General features: G+C 50.3%; 1 long non-coding RNA gene across 1 annotated transcript; it reads right to left on the bottom strand.

The window, feature by feature from the left end:
• Nucleotides 1–6,408: 6,408 nt before the first annotated feature.
• On the bottom strand, nucleotides 6,409–24,927 carry LOC146789794 (uncharacterized). Its single transcript, XR_014969865.1, has 3 exons — nucleotides 24,768–24,927; nucleotides 20,628–20,776; nucleotides 6,409–6,954 (listed from the first exon to the last, which is right to left on the bottom strand). It is a non-coding gene; the product is annotated as an uncharacterized LOC146789794 (long non-coding RNA).
• Between the last annotated feature and the right edge of the window lie 1,421 nt (nucleotides 24,928–26,348).

Below are 26,348 nucleotides of genomic sequence, written 5' to 3'. Positions count from 1 at the left end.
CCGTCCGCCAGCCCGCGAAGGCGGCGTCGTCCAACCCCGGAGTAAAGTCAGGGTTGCCAATCAATGGCATGAGCGGGGATGGGAAAGTCGTGAGATCATGAGTGAGGCTGGTGGCGTCCCACACCTCAAGAGGAACCCGCGTGATATAGGAGGCGTACAAATTGGGAGGCCTATGGGACTTGCGCAGGAAGGGAATCCCCTGCAGGGGCCTCACCGCCACCGCCTGATCCTGAAACAGCCAGTGCTTCTCGGATTCCCACCTGCTCCACTCCACCAGACAGCGCAACTGGGCTGCCTGAAAATAAAGCTTGAGATCGGGAACCCCAAGGCCCCCAGACTCCGGGGCCAGGGACACCAGCGCCCGGCACATTCGTGGCCTCCGGCCGTTCCAGATAAACCTGGCCAAATCAGCCTGCATTTTCGGGATCCACCCGCCAGGCGGTCTGAGGGGTATGGTGCGAAAAATATAAAGAATTTGCAGAAGAACAGTCATCTTGACCGCTGCAACCCTACCCAGCCAGGAGAGGGGGTAGTGCCGCCACCCATCGAGTTCCCGTCGGATTCTGCCGCGAAGCGCCGAGTAATTAGCATGAACCACCTAAGGAAGGGTGGGCGCTAACTGAATCCCAAGATACGGGATAGTGTCCGTCCCCCAACGAATGGGGAGCAGGGACTGCAGCAACCCCCGAGTGGGAGTGGACAACGACAGGTCCAGGGCCAAGGACTTCTCTGCATTCACCTCAAACCCGGCCGCTCGCGCGAAGGCTTCCAGGACAGACCAATAGACCGGGAGTGAAGACACCGGCTCTGCCAATGAGATCAATACATCGTCCGCGTAGAGGCTAATTGTATGGACATAGTCCCCGAACTTTATACCCGGGACCCCCGGATCCTGCCGCAGCCGCTGTGCTAGAGGCTCCATGTAAAGGGCAAAGAGGAGGGGGGACAGCGGACACCCCTGCCGCGTGCCCCGCTCAATATGGAAGCGAGACGAGGTGTGGCCATTCACCCGGACCGTGGCGGCGGGGAACCGATAGCAATTGAGGATGAGCGTGCGAAAACGATCGCCCAACCCCGCCCTCTCCAACACCCGCTCTAGGAACGGCCAGTGGACACGGTCAAACGCCTTCTCGGCGTCTATGGCCAACATCAAGCATTCCCCCGGAACCCGTGTAGCCTTCTCAATAAGATGCAATATCCGCTTAGTATTATCCGACGTCTGACGCCCAGGGATAAAGCCCGCCTGGTCCGGGTCGATGAGGCAGGGCATATGGGGACCCAACCGAGCTGCCAATATGCCCGTGTACAATTTAAGGTCGATATTGAGGAGAGATATTGGGCGGTACGCACCACAGCGGGAGCTATCCTTCCCAGATTTGGGGATGACCACTACGGAGGCCTCCAGGAGGTCACTCGGGGTCGCTCCCGGGACATCAAAGGAGTTGAACAAGCTGGTGAGAATCGGGGCAAGCACGGAGCAGAATTTTTTATAGAAGACAGCGGAAAAGCCGTCAGGGCCGGGAGCTTTCTCTAGCTTGAGGCGGGATATGGCGGTTATGACCTCCTCCACGTGAATGGCTCTGTCGAGGTGCACGGCTTGTGCTGCTGGTAGTACCGGCAAGGTGACCGAGTCCAAAAACGCCGCCCCCTCAGAGTGTTCTAGAGAGGCTCCCCGATACAGTGCGGCGTAAAACTCCCGGAAGGTGTCCGAGATGGCCCCATCGTCTGTGACGGACGTGCCATCGTCTCGCTTGATCACCTTTACCCCCTGGCGCTGGCGCGCCTCTCTCAGTTTATGTGCTAGGAGGTGACCACATCTGTCCCCCCCTGCGTAGTAGGCATGGCGCAGTCGCAGAGCTGCATATTCCGCCCGGTCCTGATCGAGCGCCGCTAACTGCAGCTGAGCGATTTTAAGTTGCCGCCACACTCGCGGAGCTCCCGTCCGCTGGTGCACCCGTTCCAGTTCACGAACCTGCTGTATGAGTTCCTCCCTTTTGCCCTCCCGTTCCCTATTGTCTGCTGCCGAGATTGAGATGAACTCCCCCCGCAGAACCGCTTTGAGAGCTGCCCACTGTTTAGCGAGCGTGGTATCCCGGTTGGCATTGTGTGTAAGATAGTCGCGGATGGAGTGCTGGATGCGTGTAACCACTGCCTCGCGGTGCAGAAGGGTGTCCCTGAGGCGCCACACTCTGGCCGGACGTGACATGGGCGGAAGGGTGAGGGTCATCAACACCGGGGCATGGTCCGACAGGGAAGCCACCCCCATGTCGACCGATGTCGTGAGCGCCCGGACTGGGCTCATCACTAAAAAATAATCCAGTCGAGCATAAGTCTTGTGTGCATTGGAATAGAAGGAATAGTCCCTGTCCCCAGGGTGCAGGCAGCGCCAGAGATTGCATAAACCCAGGTCCTGCAGTCGCCCCCGCCCCTCCGCCGAAAGCGCCACCACCTGGTGAGTGCGCTGTGCGGATCTGTCCAGAGCATTATCAAAGACTAGGTTGAGGTCGCCGCCCACGATGATGTTACGGTCATGTGTAGCTGTAGCTTCGGTGACCGCGGAATGTAAGAATTTCTCTGGGCCTTCATTCGGGGCATACAGTGAGCTAACTGTGAACGTCGTTCCCCCTATTGCCATGCGATACGTCAGTAGCCTCCCCCTGATCTCAGCCACCTTATGCAAGACCTCACCCCGAAACCCCTGAGCCACCAGGATCGCCACCCCTGCTGTCTTCTTGGGCCCCGAGGAAAATAACTGGGTGGGGAACTTCCGGGACCTTAGTCTGTGACAGTCTTGCGGTAGGAGATGCGTCTCCTGCAAAAGACAGAGATCTGCGTGGGAGTGCTCCAAGTAAGACAGGACCGCCCTGCGCTTCACTGGGTTGTTGAGACCCCGCACGTTGAGGGTCAAGATCCTAAGTGTGGTGGGAGGCATGACAGGCGGCGAGCCAGGAGTCCTGCTTAAAAGAGAGGTCTATCAGCACAGCTCCAGGCTGCGTGGTGCACAAACGGACCTGAAGGGCAACGCCAAGGAAGCCCCTACAAATCTCAAAAAGGAAGTGGACGTGAAGCACGATAAACCCTCCCCACCCTCCCCCCCAAAATCCCCAACTGAGGAACCTGCAACCATCATGGTCAAGAACATGTAGTCCATCACTCGGCGGTGATCGGCGAAAAGTCATCGGGTAATCCACCAGTAGTGAAGGGAAGCCCTCCTCCCACCAAGGATCTGAGCTGCATAGACGGCACCCCTCAGTACAACACAGCGCTCAAGTGTCAGTCCGGGGCCGAACCAGAAAGTTCCGCAGAGACGGCTTCCAGCGCCGATTGCTGGCCCCTCGTGATCTCCGCTGTTGGTGGCTTCGTGAGATGACGTTTACACCCCTGCTGCTTCCAACGAGGCCCTGCGTCCATTGTACCAGTCTTGTGTTCCTCGTCCCCCTCCGGGAGCTCCACTCCTAACAACTTGCCAGCCTCTGCCAGAGAGTGCAGCTGGTAGAGTTTGTCATCCTTACGGAACACCAAGCGAAAGGGGTGGCCCCAGCTATAAGGTATTTTGAGATGCTGCAAATGGGAAGTGATTGGCCGGAAGAGGCGCCTCTTCTGCAGTGTGAGAGCAGACAAGTCCTGATACAGCACCGGCTTATGATCCCGGAACTGAAGGGGGTGCATCTGACGGGCTTTTTGTAGGATAAGCTCCTTGGTGCGGTAGTCCTGCACACATACTAGGATGTCTGATGGGGGGGCCGCCGCCGCCCTGGGACGGCCCACTCTATGCGCGTGATCAATGCACAGAGCCGTGTCCAAGGGGCGCTCCAGGATGTGATTAAAGAGTTCCCTAGCATAGAGAAAGAGATCTTGTGAGGTAGCAGCCATTGGGACCCCCCTGATCCAGACGTTGTGGCGGCGGGAGCGATTTTCCAGGTCCTTCATATGGGTCTGGAGGTCCACCTGCTGATCATGGAGTCTGATAATCTCCTGTTGGAGAGTCGCTACCTCTTCGTCTCTCCCGTCGCTCTTACCCTCCAAGTCCGTGACTCGTTCCCCTATGCCATCCACATCGCGGCGGATCTCTTTAAGTTCTGACGTGAATTTGCGTTTCAGCGTGTGGATGTCGTCCCGCAGCGCGGAGAACATGGACTCCAAGAACGCCTTGGTGATGGGCTCCGCTCCCTCGGTCTCCGGCGGGCTCCGGCTCATGGCATCCACCTCCATACCGGAAACCGTGCGTCCCGTCACCTGCTTAACGAACAGGTCCTTGATTGTCTTATCCAGCCGCTTCCTGTGATTGGACATTGCACTTCCCCCAGGCCCGTCGAGCCCCGCTTCCAGGCCCGGCGCCACGGCCACCAGCCCGTGTCCGAAGGGTAGGGTCCTATGAGGCAGGCCGTGGAAGGCGCGAGGCCCCGCACCTGACGACATCCTAGCTGGTCCCCCCAGCCGGCCACATACACGGAGATATCCGGCACCCCCGGCGATGCTCCGTCACGCCGCCCAACGTGGGTGGGCCGCTCCCCCTGTGGCAGGCCGGTCGACCAGGTCACGCCACTCCACCAGCCCGGCAGGCTCACATCCACGCCCCACTGACGGCGAATCCGCCAGCCGCGGCCACCAACTCCGTCGTCCGGGCCACCAAATACTCGTCCTCACCGCAGCTGTGCCCAGCTGCGCTCGCCGTGGCCTGTCCCGGCTGTCTGCGTGCTGCACAGGCTGGCCTCCAAAACTGGTTGGCGCCGAAGTCTTCCCACAGTCCCCCGGACTCACTGTGCCAGAAGGGGAACACACCCCCCGATCTTCCTAACTCGGGACCCGGCTGCAGGGACAGCCGGGCGCCGCTGACTCCAACCCTGGCCTCCACGTGCTCGCGGACCCGCTCCCACCGCTCACCGCCGGTCGCTCAGCTCCAGGCTATGGCGCGCACTCTCATCCTCCGCCCCTCCAGCAGGCTGCTCCAGGGGTTGCCGTCGGCGCTATAGACGGCCTCCGGCCGGTGCTACAGGGATCCGAAGCGGGAGCTCTCGAGCAGAACGTCTGCTCACTCCGCCATCTTGGCTCCGCCCCCTGTCAATGCTTTTTAGACACGTTGCAATGCAGCGCAGGCTGCTGCCGAACATGACTTAAAGTAAAGAAACAAAAGAGCAATAATGTGGGCAGCTATTGACTGTGTCATAACACTTTTATTTCTTTGAGCCATGTTGTAAAGCATTCCATGCTTCTGTGCAATATGTGAGAATGTGGGAGGTGTGGGGGAGGAGTGAGAGAGGAGCAACACAATGGACAGCGGAAGGAGGGGGAAACTACATGTGTGATGTGCACGGGGTGAGGGAGAGAGCAGCAACACAACAGACAGCGAGAGTGGGGGAGTAAGGTTGAGAAGTAGGAGGGAAGATGGGACAGAGGGGGATGGACTGAAGACACATGCACTCTTGTAGAGTGCATGGAAAAAAGTAAAACAAAGGTACCTGCAGGAGCATGTGGCCAGTTGAATGACACTGGCCGCAGACAGGAAGCTGTACTTAGTCCATGCCTCATGGCAGGGACAAGCAATGGAAGTGCCTGGAGGACACAAGAGGCAAGCAGAAGGCACTGACCAATATGAAGCAAGGAAATGAGAGTGACGCCGAAGCCAACCAATGGTAGGTAATAGGCGGGATCAAAACCTGTAGTAAGTTTTTTTTTGTTTACAAACGATTTAGCCGACTAGGCCTGGGCGGAAAACTATGCTACGCTTGCGGAGTGGACGTAGTTTGCGCAACTGCGCGAATCACACGTAGCACAGTGCAAAAACGCGTAGCGGGCATTTTTTGCTCACTCGCGGTCCCTAATGTCAAGTTGTCGACCGCAAGCGAGCAAAATCAACATCCCGGCGAGACTTTTTCCTCATTCGCGATCAGCAACATCAAGTTGCCGATCGCGAGCATGGAAAATAAACTTCCAGGCGAGATTCTCAACGCGGAGAGGTTGGTGCAGTTCAGAACACAAAATCTCCTCTTGCTTCCACGGACGGAATGATTCCACAGTCACACGCACATACATACATCACACGCTGGTGGGGCCCATAACACCAACATTCATTCACCTCAATCTATCCGTGCCTACAGGGGAGAGTGGGGTCTTCAAATTCCCTTCTGAACTACAGCTTTATTTCCCTTGGATGGAGGAGACCACATCTATTTAATTAACCTGACAATTCCTCCATCCGGAGGCCAATTGGATCATTCAGTTGGCTAGGGAGGAGATGAGAAACACTTCAATACTTATGCTAAACAAATATACATTTCAAGAAATAACCACCCGACACAGTTCTTCAAATAATCAATTTCTTTATCTAATTTAAATTTTCATGTTAAAATCCTAACAAGTGCAATAATCTTGAGTCATAATTACCTATTCTGGCTAATTGTCGTTTTCTAAGTCAGAATCGGGTCCTCAGAGAATCATCAAAGAGTCTAACGTCCCGTCCTCTGCTGCCAGCGTCGTGAATAGCATCGATCAGGGTGCGTCTCAGGATTGTAGGGTGGTAACCGGCAGGCTAATTTCCCTCTCTGGACTACTAATATTTATACTAAAATTTTGCATATAAAGGAAACATTTTATAATTTCTAGTCATTTCATTGGCTGAATTCAGCCCCGTCCCAAGAATTTAAGCAACATATTAAATGTTCATATTCGGATGATGTATTCAACCAGGCGTATGGGAAAATCGTTCCCAGGTTAGGAATGTATCAGTCTATTGTGGAAAAGGTGGCTTTGGTTCCAAACTAGTAACATTTTCATCTGTGTTCAGGGACATTGGCTTCTCGCCCAGAGTAGTCTTCATGGACCTGGTACAGGGGTTCAAGGAGAGGTTGCTGCGTAGTCATTGCAGACGCCTTCCTCTGCTGTCAATTGCATGAAGTCATGTACTTTAGTGTGGATTCAGTTGGCGGCCATCTTTTAGCAGGCCGAAATAGTCAACTTAAGGTAAAGAAACACAAAACGTAATTAATACATGGAAATGAATAAAACAATGTTATTCCCTTACTAATACCCTTATGTGTATGTATTTATCTAGCCATATGCGACAATTAAAGCCGTTAAATGCAGGTTTATTTAGGCGCAAATCACATAAACATTGCTTAAACTAAACATATAAATTTAATATGCGTACAAACTTAGTTCACTTATTAATTTAGCCATGCAAATGCGTTCCCACGTATGTTTCTCTTGATTAATAAGGTTGATTAGTTTATCACAGCACACAGTTTAATTATTAAATTTATTTTTAGTCGTTTTAATATAAACATATATAAATGGATTGGGTATACCAAATATTTTATTTTACCCGCTCCAGCAAGGTCAGGTTTCTCATTGCGAGTGGTCGCGTATGCTCGTGACCGCTCGCGATGAGAAACTACCAGTCCGCGTTGAGAAAGCTGCCGCTGGAGTACAAATCTACTCGAGCGGCAGAAAACGACCGCTTGCACTGTGCATGATGCCGTTCGCAATGATTACACACTGCGGACAAGCATCTGGCACTGTGCAATCATTGCGAACAGCATTTCCCTACCGCACTATGCAGTTCGCGGAGCTACGCACACGGTGCGTAGTGCAAAGTGCACTTTGCGTAGCTATGCATAGCACGACTATGCGAACTACGCCTGGGGTTACAGAGCATGCTCTGTCTCAAGCGAAAACCTAAAAATGTGAGCCGGTGCCCATCACCTGCAGAAATGTAGCACTACTTCCTCCACAGACAGCAAAAATGATGCACTGATTGCAGTGTGACTCCCGTGCTCTATGATATGCTCATAAAGTCATGCTGAATCCGTGGATTAACAGCATCAACAGTGCATAATACCCTCTTATGACTGAGACATTTGTACAGGGGAGCTTTACATTGAATACAATTCAGAAATAATGGCTTCCATGTTTCAGAAGAGAAGCAAAACCCTTACAATGCAAGTAGAACTGTGGTAGTCACAATATTTTACTTATATTGCATTAGCATAGATGTTTAATATTCAGATCAAGATGTCATGGCTGACTTGTGATGAATACTTTCCTTGTGTTGCGTTGTTCATATTATACAACGGAACTGTTGCTCCCGCCTTGGCCTAGCTTGTGAGACTGTGATGCACCAAAAAATACCTTTTTTTCTCACATAGGTATTTTCTAATCCTGTTTGTAATACTCCTCCTGCCTGCCGGTCACATTTAATTGAGCCGTAACATGCAGTGCACTGGCTCAAAGCTCAGCCGCATCCTGGGCCCGAGGCTCGCATCAATAGGCGCTTTGTCCGCCAGTCTGGGTTTGGTGTGAAAGTTCCGATTGTGCGCGTCGCCCCACGCGGTCACACGGCGCCCTCTTCCATTGGCTCGCTGAGGATTGTCAGCTGTGTGGAAGGCCGCAGAAAAGACATCACATTAGGAATTCTTTAGGCATCAGCTCATCCGTAAAGGATTAAGCTAGCGGAAGAAATAGAGTCTTTACCAAAGGGCATATATTTAGGATGTGGTCGCGGCTTTCTACAAATTGGTGCATGAGAGTCCTGGGTTTTTCCATGGAGCGCGTAATCCAAAAAGGCTTTCTTGAGTTAAGAGAGAGCGCGTGAGCATGTCCACGGTTCCTGGAATATTGTAATATTAATGATTCCCTTGACATCTCAAAAATATCCCAATTAATTTATAATAGCAGGAATTCCACTTTCGGACACACGTTTGTTATTTCGCTTTTCATGCTTCATCTGAAAGCGCCCTCTAAACCCATCCAGTGGGTGGGAATATTTAGTTGGCACGTGTACCAACGTGGGGAGGTGTGGCAGTGAGCGCGGTGCCCTTTCCACACATCTGACCACAATAAATGACGACCATGATGTCAGCACGCTGACGTAAATGGGTTGGCGTGATGCAGACGTCATAACCATGATCCCGCGCCAGGTCAGGCCTATGTGGGAGAGCCACTTTCCTGCTTCTTCAGGCCAGTGGCCTAACCTAAAATGATGGGGACCCCTGCAGAATGTGGCGAGGGCTGCCTGAGTCTCCCATTACTCACAGCTAGGCATTGTATTGTATTTGCATTTATATAGCGCTTACTGCCCCTGACAAGGTATCAAAGCGCCTTTTCGGCGAGTAGCATGCAGCTCCGGGACCCATAAAAGATTAGTGTTGAATTAGTTTAGTGAAATATGAAAGTAATTAAAGTGGTGGATAGGTTAGTCAGCTATTTGGATTCAGAAGGATAGCGGAAGGATAGAAGAGGAAAAAAGGTTTGTATTTATATAGCGTTTTTTACCCCTGATGGGGTGTTGAAGCGCCTTTGTTTTTTTTGTTTTTTTGGGGCAGTAGCACGCTACTCCAGAAACCCATAAAGGATTAGTGGTGAATTAGTATTGTGAAATATTAAAGTAATTTGAGTGTTGAGCTTTGGGCTGAATGGGGGACCCCTGGAGGGTTCTGGGCCTCCTGCGTCCTATGGGCTGCAGGGGCCTTGCTAACCCACTGCTTTAGGCGGCATTGATGCATTGTGATGTGGGTCTCTAAAATCCGGTCTCGCCGCTCTCTGATTCTAACACGTAGAGGACCCTAGTAAGTCATGGGGATACAGAAACTGCAAAGCTAAGCATAGTAGGGTGGGAATTTGTTGCAGCTCAGCTCTCCACACAACTCAACTTCAGGCACAGGTTCAGTCACTCACTTCTGACTTCACGCTAAGGAGGCGCATTGAGCGGAAGACTCATCCTCCAGGCTCATTGGCAACTCACCTTTCAATAGTGGGTCCCACCTGGAGTTTAATGCAGATCAAAAGCTTCAGTTATTTTGTACTTTTTGCGAAACACCCCCAATTCCAAATTCAAACAACATCTTTTCTTATATCAATTCCCTATGAAACCCCTCATTAAATAAACACCGCTTTAAAGCTTGTTCTTGCAAAGTGCCTCAGCTTGCTTTGTGTTTAGGGCCTTGTTAGACCTGGCATAATTGGCGTGGGTCTCCCTTCCTCTCTACTCTCCCTATCTTTTCCATTGGCTGGATTTAGATGTTCTGGGCGCCATGCCACTGCTACTCAGTGGCAGAGCGCAAATGCTCCCTGTATATAAATAACTGTATGAATAAGGATAACTATAATACCTACATCACTGTAGCCTGTTTCAATAGTGAGTTACCTTCCATTTCACTGTCGCTACTGCAAAACGATCCATTCTCATAGGCTAGGATGGGCCGGTTAAAGATTGCTTTCTATCATCCTATCGGGCCCTAGGAACCTGATAGGACCCTCAAGTTTGATCCGTAAATATGCTCAGGACATTGAGTGGTACCTTTTAGTAAGGACCGTTTATATATTGCATGTGTTGAAATACCTTTTCTGAAAACATGGTAGTTTCTTGCCTAAGCTTTACTGTAGGCTGTTGCGCGTATGTGTATTGGCCGTCTCGTTTTGGAGCAGCAGGGCCAGCTGGGTCAGACAAGAGAAATCGGTTTTCAGAGCATGGGGAGGGGTGACTCTTTGATCCGAGCAGGGCCATGCCTGGCAAGGTGAATGATGGCTCCACCTCCCACTGGGTGTCTGATAGCAGACCCCCTCATTCTGAAAGGGCAGGATGCCACCTCGTAAACCAAGTGCTTCCCGACCCCACCGAACTGGTTCTGACCAGAGTCAGTGATTTGCAACCTTAGAGAACAAAGACTTTTTAGGTATAAAATGCTGCGCTGGAACTTTGGCCAGGTGTGTTCCTTCTGGATGTCAAGACGAAACTCTGTGAGTGAACAGAGGAAAGGACTTTGCAACTTTCATCAAGCTTGCCGAAGAAACTACCCGAGGGCCTAAATCAAGAGCGCCTCCTGCAGAAGTCTCAGGGACATTAGACTTCACCCCTCCGCCGTTGGAATTCCTGTGCGAGGAGTTCTGCTTGTAGGTGAGGCCTCCGTCGAGTATTCCGGAGCCTCTAGTTCTACTGTGAGGACCGCGGACTGGGCGCTCTGAACTTTTGCTAAACCTGTGCGGGCCGCTGCAGCTAAGAGAGAGCTGCCACCGCTGAGAGCCCGCCTAAATCTGTATCTTCAAACCTTTCGCTGGATCCGTGTGGGCCGCTGCAGCTAAGAGAGAGCTGCCGCCACTGAGAGCCCGCCTAAATCTGTATCTTCAAACCTTTCACTGGATCCGTGTGGTCCGCTGCCACTAAGAGAGAGCTGCCGCCGCTGAGAGCCCGCCTGAATCTGCACCTTCGGGCCTTCCGCTGAATCTGCATGGACCGCTGCAGTCGAGAGCGCGCTTTGGCCGCTGAGCGTCCACCGTAGTGCCCGCCTTGTCAAGACCCTAAATTGTCCCGTGGGCCGCCGCATCTAAGAGAGAGCTGCTGCCGCTGAGTGCCCACACCCTTTGCTACGGTACACCATTGTGATCTGTCCCATGGGCAGCCGCAGCCAAGAGAGAGCTGCTGCCGCTGAGTGCCCTCACCGTTTGCTACTGTGCACCATCGTGATTCGTCCCATGGGCCGACGCAGCCAAGAGAGAGCTGCTGCCGCTGAGTGCCCGTACCCTTTGCTGCTGTGCACCATCGTGATTCGTCCCGTGGGCCGCCACAGCCAAGAGAGAGCTGCTGCCGCTGAGTGCCCGCACCCTTTTGCTACTGTGCATCATCGTGATTTGTCCAGTGGGCCAACGCAGCCAAGAGAGAGCTGTAGCCGCTGAGTGCCCACCCCTGGTGCTATTTTTCATCCTCGTAATTTGCCCCGCGGGCCACCGCAGCTAAGAGCGAGCTGTGGCCGCTGAGCGCCCGCACCATTGACAACTTTGCCGCCTTGGGATTTGTTCCGTGGGCCGTTGCAGCTAAGAGAGAGCAGCTGCCGCTGTGAACCCACCACGGAGCTGCACGACGAGAGTCACTGCACCACCAGCCCGGGCCACTGCAGCCGCGCGCTGCTGCCACTATCTCAGAGTGCCCGAACCCCTGTGGGTGCACGCTGTGGACCTCAGCCTCCAAGACCTGTGGTCGCTGGGAGTCCGCCTTTCACCGTCTCCGCTTCTTCCAGAAGCTGGTGCTGTAGTCCCTTTCAACGACAGGTACCTGGTGCGCAACGGGTAGCGTAGGCCCCGGCCCTGAACTCAGCCCGTGTCCCGCTTTGGGTGAATACGTTGTTGTCTCTTTTAGTCCCTACGGGTTGACGTGAATTGTAGTTGTTGAAACGTTTTGAGAGTCTTTGAGTTAAACTGTTGGATAAAGATATTATTTTTCTATATCTACCTGAGTTGTGTCCTTTTGTGGTGTTGTTGCTGCCTTATTGTACGTGGCCATAAACGCTTGACACACTGCCTCTGAGATAGGCCTAACTGTTCGTGCTACGTTACCACAGGAAAAAGGGTCCCTAATTGGACATTGGCGCCAGCCATGGCCAACTAGAGACCCCCATTTCTAACATTGGCGGTAAGCGGTGAGGATCAGGACTTGCCTTCATGATCCTCGTACAATAACTGGTAAACACCACTGGTGAGTGTAGACCAAGCGCAGCCACAAATTGTTTATCATTGTTTGGTTGGTTGCCTTAGTAGTGACTTGTTGATAGCAGCCATGAGTACTGCTTGTAGAGGAAGGCCAACATCCAATGCTTCGGAGGATCTCACCTTTGAGGAGGAAAGATTAGATACCTATACTGCCAGAAAGCTGAAGTCATTTTGTAAGCAATTTGCAGTCCCTGTGATAGGCCTCTCTAGGAAAGAGGAGTACCAGAAGGCGCTAAAGGCCAGGTAGGAAGTGAGAGATTCCACCGGGGATGAGGAAGAGAATGCTGGAGGCCAGCCGGATGGTGCAGTAGAGGGGTTGGGGAGAGAACACCCTCCAATCCAGGTAATCGTGTATCCCAAAGGAGCCTGACCCCAGAAGAGCTGGAGGACAGGGAGAGAGATAGGAGGCATAGTTTGGAGATGGCTAAATTGGATGGTCAGAAGGACCTTGAGAATAAGAAGTTAGACATTGAGAAGAATCGATTGTCAATTGAACTTGAGAAAATGAAAATGGAGCATGAGAGAATGTTGAGGGGTATGGAGATCAGGGCGAGGAGTGTCCCGGTCTCCCCCTCTGGTGGCATCATACCTTTAGTAACTCCTGAGAGTAGAGTTTATATGCCTAAAGATGTCATTAAGGATTTTCACGAGAGTGAGGATATTGGGCAATGGTTTGCCGCATATGAGATAGCAATGGTGTACCACCGGATCCCTGAGAAGGATTGGGGAGCGGGGTTGTGGGGACGCTTTGTGAGTGATGGTAGGGATACCTGTACCTGTCTGAGGAGAGCAGGATGGTGTATGCCCATATGAAGGAAGCTTTGATGACCCGTTATGGTTTGACCCCAGAAATGTACAGGCAGAGGCTTAGGACCTGTAAGAAGTTAGAGGGTACCACATGCGTTGAATATGTATCTTATTTCTGCAGAGCAATGGATCGCTTGGTGAAAGGTAGCAAAGTGGAAACTTTTCAGCAGTTATACGATTTGTTTGCGTGGGAGCATTTTTCTAGTAACTGTTTTCCAGAGCTACGCCAGCACTTGATTGATAGCAAGCTGACTAACCCTAGGAAGCTTGCTGAGGAGGCGGACCGCTGGGTGAGCACCCTGGTCTGCAAAGGTTTTATGGGAGACTTCGCCAGAGGTGGGCAGTGTCCCCAGCAGAGAAGAGGGGGGGACAAGGCTAAGCCGAGGGAGTTCCAGAAAGGGCCCCAAAGTAATTCCCCAGGGAACCAATCAGTGGTGTCCCAGCCTCCCCCTGATAAGAAGAAGCCGGCATCCCCAACAGGTAGGCCTGTTCAGAGGGGACCGCCTACTTGTTTCAAGTGTGGTCAAGTGTGCCACCGGTATTATGATCCCCAGAGTCCCCAGAGGGCCCCCCATGCACCCCCTCATGCACCACCCCGTGCACCATCCCACCAGATTGCCAGTGTAGCCCTGGGGGGGGGGGGAGATGGAGGTCCAAGGTGGGTGGGATCCCGTAGAGTTGACCCTTGTCTCGCTAGGAGACTTTGAGAAGGTCCCTAACCCCACACTGCCCAATAACACTAAGAAGTACCGACAGTGGGTGACCATCAATGGCCATAGGGTGGAGGCTCTCAGGGACACAGGAGCTAGTGTGACTGCTGTCAGCGCCAGGTTGGTGTCCAAAGAGCAGATTGTCCCCCATGCGTTCTGTCCCGTAGTATCAGCAGACAACTCAGAGAGCCAGTGTCAGGTGGCTCAGGTTCCCTCTGAGTGGGGGGGGGTCTCAGGAACTCTTCAAGTGGCTGTGAGTCCTGCCATGTCTGTAGACTGTCTGTTGGGCAATGATCTAGAGAACTCCCCTTGGGCTACAGTAGAGAGGAAGTCTCATTTGGAAATGTTGGGCCTACCTGAGTGGGCGTGTGCAACCACTCGGTCCATGGCAGCTCAGAAGGGTGTTTAAGAGGGCCCTGTGCCTGAAAGTATGGCCCAGGCCCCTGCCTTAAAGAGAAGGGGTAGGGGGCATGGGAAACCGGCCCCCGCGGTTTCCACGGTCCCGGAGGGAGCAGACCCTGAGGGGGATGCCCTGGAACCTACAGGGAAACAAGTGGCTGAACTGGGAGACCTACCAGAGCTGACCCATTGGAAGCAGGAAGAGGGGGCTCCAGGGAGGAATTTTGCGAGCAACAAAGAACCTGCCCTGCTCTTAAGGGGGTGCGGTGACAGGCCGCCGCCCAAGCAGCAGGTGATCAGACAGGGTCACATTGGATCTATTGGGAGAATGACATCATTTACAGCGAGCCTAAGGTTGCTGAGCCTCGATCAGCCCATGTGCTGGTGGTACCCCAGCGCTTCAGGACCTTCCTTCTGGGGTTGGCTCATGATATACCATTGGCCGGATATCTGGGGTGGACCAAGACCTTTGAGAGGCTGGTCACCCACTTCTATTGGCCCCAGATGCGCAGGAGCTCAGATGCACACTGCAGGATGTGTGAGTCTTGCCAGGCAAGTGGGAAGAGTGGGGGGAAGATTAAGGCCCCCCCTACAGCCCTTCCCTGTTGTGAGTACCCCAACAGAGGTAGGCATTGATATTGTGGGGCCTCTGGATCCCAAGACAGCCATGGGCAACAGGTTCAGCCTGGTCTTGGTGGACCATGCCACCCGGTACCCCGAGGCCATCCCGCCCAGGACAGTGATGGCCCCCGTGGTGGGACGGGCACTGATGGGGATTTTCTCCCGCGTGGGATTCCCCAGGGAGGTGGTGTCCGATAGGGGACCTAATTTAATCTCCAAGTATATGAAGTCTCTATGGGAGGAGTGTGGGGTAACGTGTAAGTTCACCACTCCTTACCACCCCCAGGGTAATGGGGTAGTTGAGAGATTCAACCGAACCCTTTAGGGCATTATTATGGGCCTAGGGGAGCCCATGAGGCGTAAGTGGGATGTCCTCTTGCCATGCCTGTTGTTTGCCTACCGTGAGGTGCCACAGAAGTCCTTAGGGTTCAGTCCCTTTGAGCTACTCTATGGTCACCCGGTAAGAGGGCCTCTGAGTCTGGTCAAGGAAGGCTGGGAGCAATCTCCCAGGAAACCTCCCCAGGATGTGTTTAATTACATGCTGGCCTTCAGAAACCAGACTTGGCGTTTCAGGAAACTTGCTGATGCAAACCTGGAAGCCAGCTAGGAAGAGATGAAACACTGGCACGATCAGAATGCCACTCTGATCGAGTTTCAGCCTGGACAAAAGGTTTGGGTCATGGCCCCAGTGGAGCCCTGTGCGCTCCAGGATAGGTGGACCGGCCCCTTTGAGGTGGTGGTTTGCAAAAGTCCTGTTACCTACGTGGTGGACTTGCAGTCTCCCAGGAACCCCTTGCGGGTCCTACATGTTAACCGCATGAAGCCCCACTTTGAGAGGTCTGAAGTGGGCATGCTTCTGGTCACAGATGCTGGGATGGAGGAAGAGAGCAAGCCCCTTCCTGACCTCCTGTGTGCCGGGGAGCGAGATGGGTCAGTGGAAGGTGTGGTCCTCTCCTCCAACCTGACTCCGGAGCAACAGGGTGATTGTCGCCAACTGTTGGGGCAATTCAGTGATCTGTTCTCCCTGGTGCCTAGTGTCACTGATTGGTGTGTCCATGATGTGTACACCGGGGACAGTTCCCCCATTAAGCATAAAGCTTACCGAGTGACTGACCGGGTAAGGGCCTACATTAAGGACGAGGTTACCAAAATGTTTGCCTTTGGGGTGATTGAGTCCTCTAGCAGCCCGTGGTCCAGCCCAGTGGTTCTGGTCCCGAAAGCTGCCGCACCTGGTGCCACCCCAGAACTTTGGTTCTGTGTGGATTACCGGGGCCTCAATTCAGTCACGAAGACTGACGCGCACCCAATCCCCAGAGCTGATGAGCTCGTAGATCGGTTGGGGGCTGCCAAATACCTCAGCACATTTGATTTGACGTCTGGGTACTGGCAGATCGCCCTGACCGAGGGAGCAAAGGGGAGGTCGGCATTCTCCACACCTGATGGGCATTACCAGTTCCGGGTGATGCCCTTTGGAATGAAGAATGCCCCTGCCACCTTTCAGAGGTTGGTCAACAGGGTGTTGGTTGGGCTGGACGATTTCAGTGCCACCTACCTGGATGACATTGTGGTGTTTAGCTCCTCTTGGGAGGACCACCTGCACCACCTCTGGGAGGTATTGATGGCACTGCGGAAGGCATGCCTCACAGTCAAAGCCACTAAGTGCCAGAATGGGCAGGGTTCTGTAGTATATTTGGGGCAGCAGGTGGGGGGCGGCCAGGTGCCACCCCTGCAGCCCAAAATTGAAACTATCCTGTCATGGGAACCCCCCAAAACTCGGACGCAGGTGAGGTCCTTCTTAGGACTCACGGGGTACTACCGGAGGTTTGTCAAGGGATATGGCAACATTGTTGCACCCTTGACTGAGCTGACTTCTAAGAAGCAGCCCAAGAAGGTTAACTGGACTGGCACCTGTCAGAAAGCTTTTGACGCCCTGAAGACTGCCATGTGCACCTCACCCGTGCTTCAGGTGTCCGACTTTTCAAAGGAATTTGTTGTCCAGACGGACGCCTCAGAGCATGGTATAGGGGCTGTTCAGTCACAGATCAATGAGGAGGGACTGGACCAACCGGTAGCCTTCCTAAGCAGGAGGTTACTTCCCCGGAAACAGAGGTGGAGTGTCATTGAGCGTTAGGCATTTTCTGTGGTCTGAGGGCTGAAGAAGTTGAGACCATACCTGTTTGGGACTCACTTCCAGGTTCAGACAGACCACAGGCCCCATAGATGGTTGATGCAGATGAGGGGTGAGAATCCTAAGTTGTTAAGGTGGTCCATTTCCCTACAGGGTATGGATTTGACGGTGGAACACTGCCCTGGTACAGAGCATGCCAATCCGCTGAATCTGCGTGGACCGCTGCAGTCGAGAGAGGGCTGTGGCCACTGAGTATCCACTGTGGTGCCCACCTGGTCGAGACCCTGAATTTTCCTGTGGGCCACTGCAGCTAAGAGAGAGCTGCTGCCGCTGAGTGCCCACACTCTTTGCTGCGGTGCACCATCGTGATCTGTCCCGTGGGCCGCCGCAGCCAAGAGAGAGCTGCTGCCGCTGAGTGCCCGCACCCTTTGCTACTGTGCACCATCGTGATTCGTCCCGTGGGTCGCCGCAGTCAAGAGAGAGCTGCTGCCGCTGAGTGCCCGCACCCTTTGCTACTGTGCACCATCGTGATTTGTCCCGTGGGCCGCCGCAGCTAAGAGAGAGCTGCTGCCGCTGAGTGCCCACACCCTTTGCTATGGTGCACCATCGTGATTTGTCCCGTGGGCCGCCGCAGCCAAGAGAGAGCTGCTGCCGCTGAGTGCCCGCACCCTTTGCTACTGTGCATCATCGTGATTTGTCCAGTGGGCCGCCGCAGCAAAGAGAGAGCTGTAGCCGCTGTGAGGCCACCACGGAGCTGCACGACGAGTGTCATCGCCACCACCAACCCGGGCCGCCGCAGCCGCGCGCTGCTGACACTGAGCGCCCGCCTGTCCCTGAGTGCCCGAACCAATGTGGGTGCGCGCTGCGGACCTCAGCCTCCAAGACCTGTGGTTGCTGGGAGTCCACCTGTCACCATAAACGCTTCACACACTGCCTCTGATATAGGCCTAACTGCTCGTGCTACATTACCACAGGGTTGAGCAGGGGTTATCAAAGGGGGTAGCCCACTTGCCCTGACTTAGGAAGAAGGGTCCCTATTTGGACATTGGCGCCAGCCATGGCCAACTAGAGACCCCCATTTCTAACAGGCCTCAGATGAAAATTGGAAATCGGTGCTTAATTATTCTTTTCTTTCAATAATCAGTGACGTACAAGTGATTAATTTTACAAGTGAAATCCGTAACGAGTGCCTGGTGGCGAAGTATATTAATGCCCTTACTTTCATTGCAATAATCCTCAGTCGGAAGACTGACATTTAAAAACACACAGAGTCCTGAAATAGGAAGATAATTCGAGATTTATGAAGAATGGGGCAGTGCAAAGCAAAATGCCGCTGCTTTAATATAGGGCCAACTCAACACCACAGGTAGCACAAATTAACTTTTAAAGTATGACACCAGAGATGTCTTAAAATGGAGGGAAGGTGACTGACAAACAAACAACTGATGTGGTGAGTATTGGGGGCAGGTAGATTTGGAGATTGTTTGGGGAGGTAGTATGTGGTGGGGAAGCAGTGAGTGTAAATGGTGACCCTTGACACCCGGGCATAGTGTGCCTTTGGGTCAATGTTTTATTTAGCGGTTTTTGGACTGCGAAGGGTACAACAGTTACAGTGTCGCTGCATGTTGACCCTTTTTTAATCTCATCAATTTTTTTGCACGCACACATTCTTCTTTTTACCCTCATTGGATCCACTCCCCACACACCCTCATGCACCATCCGGCAGTCCTATAAAAGATATCCGATAAAGTGACCCTCGGGGGGCCCGTAGGGAATTGCAGCGCCGGCCCTACGAGGAGCAACTGCCCGATGATGAAGCATGACACCCCTCGGGTTTGTGAGGGCATTAGAGGACAAAAAGTGTTCTCCCCTTACCTGTGGGTACTCTTTACCTAGGGTTTCTTTCTCTGTTCACATTTCTTTTTAAATGCACGGGTGACTTTTTGCACCCTTAAGTATGGGTTACTTTATGCACCCTGCTTTAGGAACTGTGTCCTTTTGTTGGTTTAAATAAATGGGGAGGGTGCCTTAAAGGTTCATAATTTTGTTGAATATGTGAGCCCTGCAAATAATAATGTCATTTTTACAGAAGGAAATTTAGAGGCAAATTGTCATTTTCACCCAGGTCAGTAAAAGGCTGAAGAGCAAATTAATGTACTACAGAGTTGAGTGTTTCGATAGATGGAGTTTGGATAGTATGATCCCTTTAAAAGGTGTCAGGCTAAAAAATGCTCCCTAATAGGGTTCTGATTAAATAGATGTGGCTGAGTGAAATGGCTGACCTGGAAATGTTAACTGCTTGATGACTAGCCCTCTGAAGCCAGTGAGGTTAGATAACTGACAATGTGTGTGACATCTGCAGATATGGGATTGGTATCTGCATCCATTCACCACTGAGATGAGGAAGACTACGCCTGTAAATTCTTGTGTCTCCTAAGTACAGGCATTTTCGATTAATGTAATAGCGTCTGAAGCAGGGGCGGCTAGCAACTGTGAAAATCAGTGAGGCACAGCGCGCTGTAAGCTCACCGATATGTTGACTTTTTCCACTCCCCTCTCCCGACGATGGCAAGCAGGAAGGAAGGAGGTTTACTTCCTGCTTAGGAATCCAATCCTGAAGCTGATTGGTTGGAGCAGGCTAACCCAACGCTCATTTTGATGCTCGGGGCCTGTGCCTGCAATCCCTTGGCATTTTACAGCCCTGGGGTTGCAGGCATTGAAGTGCGCATGTCAGATTGGACGGTTGAAGACAGCCAGTCAATCTGACATGCGCACTGGGCAGTCATCCTGCAATAGGCAGGAATCTGTCTGCCCTGACTCACCATCATGCTTGCACTAGCTCGGCCGACAGTACATGGAATGATAAAATGATAATGACCATTTTATTATTCTGTGTCTACCTGCTACGCTCGCAGTAAGTGGGGCGATGATCCTCCACCTTTACGGAGGAGCCGCCGCTGGTCTGATAAAAATCCTGGGGCATCCTATGGTGACCTGAAATCTTCCAAGGTCTGAGAGTAAAGGATCCTGAAAGAATCTTGTCATGGATGTCACACAAAGGATCGTAAAACAAGAAAGGGAGGATGAGTTGTGCAGTCTGCTGTGTGGAATCTGAAAAATTAAGTGCATTTTATTGCAGCTGAACCAGCAAAAGACGTTCAAGGATTAAAGCCTAAAGCTCAGACTAAAAAATATAATTGCAGATATTTTCTACAGCACTAAATTGTGTTTAACAAAGCAGGTCTCCTTTTCTACAGATTAAACTAGATTCTTGGACCTCCACACTGTGCGCTGCTTTCTTCCTGGGATGGTCTCTAGGTATCTCAAGAGCTCACGCCTCTCCTCCCCAGGCCGTCTAGAGCCCTCTTCTTCCTAGCCATCAGTCTATACAACAACTGTAATGCGACAGGTCAAGACAGCCATGCTAGTTTAACAGCTTTTGGTGCCATAGTTGTGTCTCTCAAGGTTCCATTCACTGTACTCACCACCATTGATCCTCCTCGAGCCTTCTCATTGATACATGTTTTCCAATCCCCAAACCTTTTGAGACCTGGAATCACCTCCTCGCTTCTTTTCTATGAGGTGCCCTCTACTATGTTAGATCTGTGCACAGAAAAGCTCTTCAAAATGTTACCTTGAAGGGGAGAAACATAGGAATTTCTTATTTAAATTGTTTGAATTTGATTAGAGTGAAAATTGTTTAGCTATACAGGGAAAATTATTTCAAAAAGTCGAAAAAAAATCTTTGCTCAGGCATTAGTAACCAGGGAATGTTTGTAAACATTCCAAGTTTTGAAAATCGAGAACTTCACAAAACTTCAACCTTAACAACACTGTGTTGTAATCATATCCCTGTTTCATAAAGTTATGTGCACGAATCAAATCTAATATTGAGCCTCCATATGTGGTTGCCACTGGTCAGCATATTGCACAATAACTTTTAATTTTTTACTTGGGAAAATATATGGTTTGTTGTGGCTTATTTTAAATCCAATATTTCATGTCACATCCTTTATCTATTGTCTAGTTATTTGTTTTGTGCACCTACTTCATGACTGTGATCTATAAGACGTAAGATTCAACATAGTCTTGACTGGTGCTGCAGTCAAGTCTCTGCAAACTGAAGAACACACAAAGATTAGGACAAATATAAACTAAGGCAACAAACCAGCTTTGTAGTTAATCAATGCTACTGGCTACAAAGAGTCTCTTTCAGATCCAGTCCTACCTTGAGACTCTCACGGGTGAGTAGCGCGCTATATAAACCAACTGATTGATTGACAGCGGTGGGAGACAAAACTAAAGTCTGGCAGTATAAAGTACTCCATACCAGATGCCTAACTTTACAGCACTAGAGTAGTGCTGTGCTGCTGACATGCACACGACACAAGATGCAGAATACATAGAACCACCATAGGCATGCTCAGGTAATGTGATGCACAACCACTTCCAGAAGGTGGCAATTTCCTGTAGACTATCACACATATGTATATATGTCTCTTTGTACTGCACAAACCTATCCAAAAGGTACTGGAGAACTTACAGGACCATAGGCAAAGATAAGCCAACAACTGGTGGAGAGTTAGTGGCATCTGAGAACGGACCTGGATGTTTACATCCAGAGCTCTTCCCCATACGTGCCTGTGTAGTTCAGAGTAACCATGACAGCCATCCCTCATCCTAGGGATCCTATGATCAGTCACACATCTGCCTTCGGGGTCACACAATAGCAATCTGTTGAGATCTCTTTTCCTGTGCATCACTGTCACAATGAAACCAGGAACAGTGATTGCCCAATGGGAAAGCTTTGAGATAGTACTTGATGTTCTGCCCAGCCCTCAATCATCAAGGTTGAAATCGAGTCATTGTTGGCCCAGACTTAGATTGTCCTCCAGAATTCACTAAGACTGAAACATGCTGTTGTTGGTGTGTAGTATGTGTGCCACGATTCATAAGGCTGACAATGAGAGCCATCACTCACTAAAAGAGCCTCTCTTGTGCCACACTTGATTTCTTACCATATGAGGATATACCTGAAATCTTTGTCGTTTCCTGACAGTGCCCTTTGGCTCACTTCTTTAACAATTCTAAGGATACTTTTTATTTCTTTAGCCTATGCATGTTTTCTCATATTCCACATCTTTTCTTCGCCGAGTGGGTGTGCAATCTTTCCTTTACATAGTGACTATTTTTAGGCGACGTTTTGCATTCTGATTCACATTCACTGTTACACAATATTGAATTTCTAAAAAAAGAAGAAAAAAAAGGTTTTTCTTAGGAGCCTTTTGTCAGCACTACCAAATGTCAAGGTTGCCAAATACCAAAGCTGCCTAGATTTCATTCCACATCATACCTCTTATGCCACCACTCTACATGTTCTGCCTCTTTATCACACATAGTGGATATTTTTAATCCAATCTGTCTTTCTTTGTCATTGTGTTCCTGTCTTTCTAATACTCCTTTTCTTTTCTGCCTTTCTCTTTCTTGCTCTGGGTCAAAGTCTGAGGATGAAAAGTCCTGTTCCCCAAATATGAGTGATGTGCTCACCACCTGTAACCAATGGCACAACTCAAGCACTGCTGTCACATCAAAAATGTTGGTCAAACATTGAGTTTAGTCTCTCTCCTCCTTTATAGTTGTTATCCTTGTGTGTGGCATCATGGGCATCCGCAGAACTTTTTAAAGTAGGTGCATAATTTCAATGTCATCTATCCTCTGTGCGGCGCTGACATCACGTCTCAAGGTGGCGTCATCTCAATACATATCTGCCAAGTTTTGAGATTGATTATGTGTGACATTTCACATTTGCCATGATTTTATGTGTGACGCTTCAATTACTTTGAATGGCATTTAATCATATGTGGAGTTGTGTCATGGAATATAAAAAGAGTATCTGTAACAATAATGCCTTTATCTAAATCATAATGATCTAGAAGGGCTTTGAAATCTTCAGGAACATTAGACACACGTAGGGGCAGATCTATGATGGAGTTGCGCCACTTTTACGCCGCCGTTGCGTCACTTTTGTGACGCAGCGGCGGCGTAAACCCTGCGCCACGTTGCGCCCTATTTACATCGTGACTCATCTATGGAGATGCGTCACGGTGTAAAGCCCTGCGCCACATGAAACCTGCGTCAGGTTTCATGTGGGCGTTTCCACGCAGGGGCTTGTCCTTGCGCCACGATGCACCGCATTGTAAATGCGGCGCATCTGCGGTGGCGCAAGGGTAAACTTGCGTGACGCAGCTTCCCTGGCGCATCCATGCTGATTTGCAGGGATGCGCCAGGGAACATAAATATGCCCCATGGTGCTTACATTGGCATGTCAACTTTGGGATGCAATGACCTGGATCCTATAGGCCACTGACAGGCAATCACAGCTGCAGGAGGGAGTCTGTCACCAGTACTACAGCCACTCATGTGCTCTTCAATCCTGCATCTGAGTCTGCTAAAAGTCAGACAGAGGTGGGGACTGCATTGACAGTTTGGAGCAGCAATGCTAAACAGCTGGGTTACTGGACCTACAGGCAGAGAAAAAACAGACAGCATAAAATGGAGATTCCACTTGTGATATTTCCTCCACCATGAAAGTAATTCCATCAGTGAATTATTTTCTAGATTGACCACTTTTCTCATGAGGCAGAATTGTCTCCATTTCCATCTATTCCTAAAACAAGCCCTGAACTAGTCAATCGCAAGGCCAAGCACCAGCGGCCCGGACCTTTCTTTTGTTGCATTGAAGACTAGAACATTCTTAGCACATTCCTCTCTCTTTCGGACTCCCTTCCACATACTTCTCATCCATTAATTCACATTCTCTTCCTGTCTCAATTGCTAGTCCTTTTCGCTTTCTCTTTATGTATGTATTTTCTCTTGCCTTCATCTTCTCACGCTCGTCTTTTACCCTTTACCCACTTATCTTCATCCCCTCTCGCATTAATATCTCAACTTCTCTATCTCGGCCTTCCAAACTTCTCAAGCTTTCCTGTGTTCTCTTTTAAAAAAAAAAACTTTTTATTATTATTATTTGGTACATGACTCATAACTGTATCCTTAGCAATCAACATCTTACATATTACATATTTTTGTATAGTACGCCATTACAATAATTGTACACTTTCATTACATGTGTATAGTTATCAATTTCATCATTTGTCACTTTTAACTCGTTAAATGTCTTCCACTGAGAAGTCCACCGTGGGTATCGTGCGCAAACCACCCCTGAAAGTGTTCCATTTTCCCCATAATCGTTCTTTCCTGTGTTCTCTTGTTCATTTTGCTTCTCACTACTTCTTTAGTCCCTATACCCTTTCATAACACCCTTTCCTCCGTCTTCACTATGCACTATTCATCCCCACATGTATTTTGTGCTGTTGTTTCACACACGGTGAAAAGCTCTCTGTTATACACTGTTCAGATGGCAAGTGTCCCCTTACAGTGTGTGACATTATCAGCTAGTTCCAGCTTTTTAGCCAATATCACATTGCACTCTGAGTTTTTTTTAATTAGTTGTTTAAGTTTAAATGCCCGGTGTGCAAAGTGATTCTGGGAAAAAGATTCATGATTTAAGACTAGCAGACATGGGAGTGAACTTGATATTGTGAGTGTTCCGCTGAGCTCCTTACCCTGACTTGTCATTACCATGTTTCTGCCGTCGCCGTGATCATCTCAGATACTGACAGTTACAGCTCAACTGTCATCTCTGATGACATAACCATGGATACTTGGCAGCAGGGTGTTGTGGGTATTGGTGTGTTGCTAACCTTCCCCGGTCTTCCATTTAGTTTCCCCAATCGTCTGCCTCACCGTTAATGGACGACGGTTATGATGACCAATCCCAGACGTGATTGACCCTTTTCCTTCCGAAAAAGGGCAATCCCTCCACAGCCAAGCCAAGCAGCACACACACACGTGGTCTGACATCACTGCAGCATCCCCCAACCAGTGCTGGGAAGGAAGAGATATTAGCCTATGTTACCAAGCATGACAGTCAGTGCTGCCCTTTAGGCCACTGCACCATATAAACCTTCTTCCGATTGGCCTGCAGCCCTCGGGGGCAGGCTCCTTGACGCAAAGCCTAAATACTGGATATCTTCAAGGAGAGGTACATCTCCAGCTGTAGGTTTAGCTGATTTGCATGATTCATGGCAGACGCAAGTGAAAAATCCAGGGGGGCAAGGGCACATAGATATCAATTCTCTAAATTGTCATCTTTGTCGAATGCAACATACAACATTTGACCCCAATAAAATCACTAGAATCACTCCTTATCCAGTGCTTAATTTGTGATTGTGAATGCATGTGCTGGGCACAAGCAGTTATTTTTGGGAATCAGTACTTATTTTTCATCATTGGAATTTCAACTAGCGCAAGATTAGAAACAGAACGGGAGAAAAAAGAAAGAAGAAAAAGATAGGAAGCTTAGAGCAAAAGGGGAAAAAACAAGGGATTAAAAAGTACCCACAAGAGTCAGATAAAGAGACTTTAAATATTGGGATATGGGAGAAAGACTAGACAACCTGGCTATTGCACAACCCAAGCATTTTGCAGAGATGATGGTCGGGTCCCAAGAAAAGAAATGCTATCCATGCATTCATTTATTCATTCTTAATTTTAGATTTATTTATTTACTTAGACAAATTAAGCACTGCAGTGGCCTTGACCCGTGCTTAGCTTTTGCATGGCCTCCTATCTGCAGCTGAGCCAATAAACCAGAAAAAGGAGTGGAAACCTAAGAATATAAGTAAAGTTAGAGAACCCCAGTTTACTTTTTGCTCCTATAGCTAGCAGTAGTGTAGAAAGACTGGTAATGGACTCCGGTTGAAGCTAGTAAAATTATCACTTTGACTATTATTGGGCTCCTAAAATATAGCAATTATCAGGGTTCAATGCGACTCTTAGGGCTCTGGGCCCCGGTGCTACTGCACCTGCTGCACGAACAGTAGCTACGGCCCTGGATGGCTAGACGTCCTCGGCCCACGCGTAGCTACTCAAGGTCGTTGCCAGTGATACCAAAGGACGGGTCAGAGGAGCCGCGGCTGACCGTGACAATCACTAACCAATGTCCATGCCTGTTCACGTCACGTGGTTCGATCGCCATCTTCTCTCTTTCTTTGAAGCTCAGTTAACACAAATGCTAAATTTCATCCATTCCAGCTGCTCGGCTATTTATATTTTGGTGTAATGAGGGCTGACCCTTGAAATGT

The sequence above is a fragment of the Triturus cristatus genome, chromosome 10 (genome assembly GCF_964204655.1).
Source record: "Triturus cristatus chromosome 10, aTriCri1.1, whole genome shotgun sequence".
NCBI classification, from domain to species: Eukaryota; Metazoa; Chordata; class Amphibia; order Caudata; family Salamandridae; genus Triturus; species Triturus cristatus.
The sequence above is the reverse complement of the archived record's forward strand: the minus strand, read 5'-3'. Positions and strand labels throughout refer to the sequence as shown.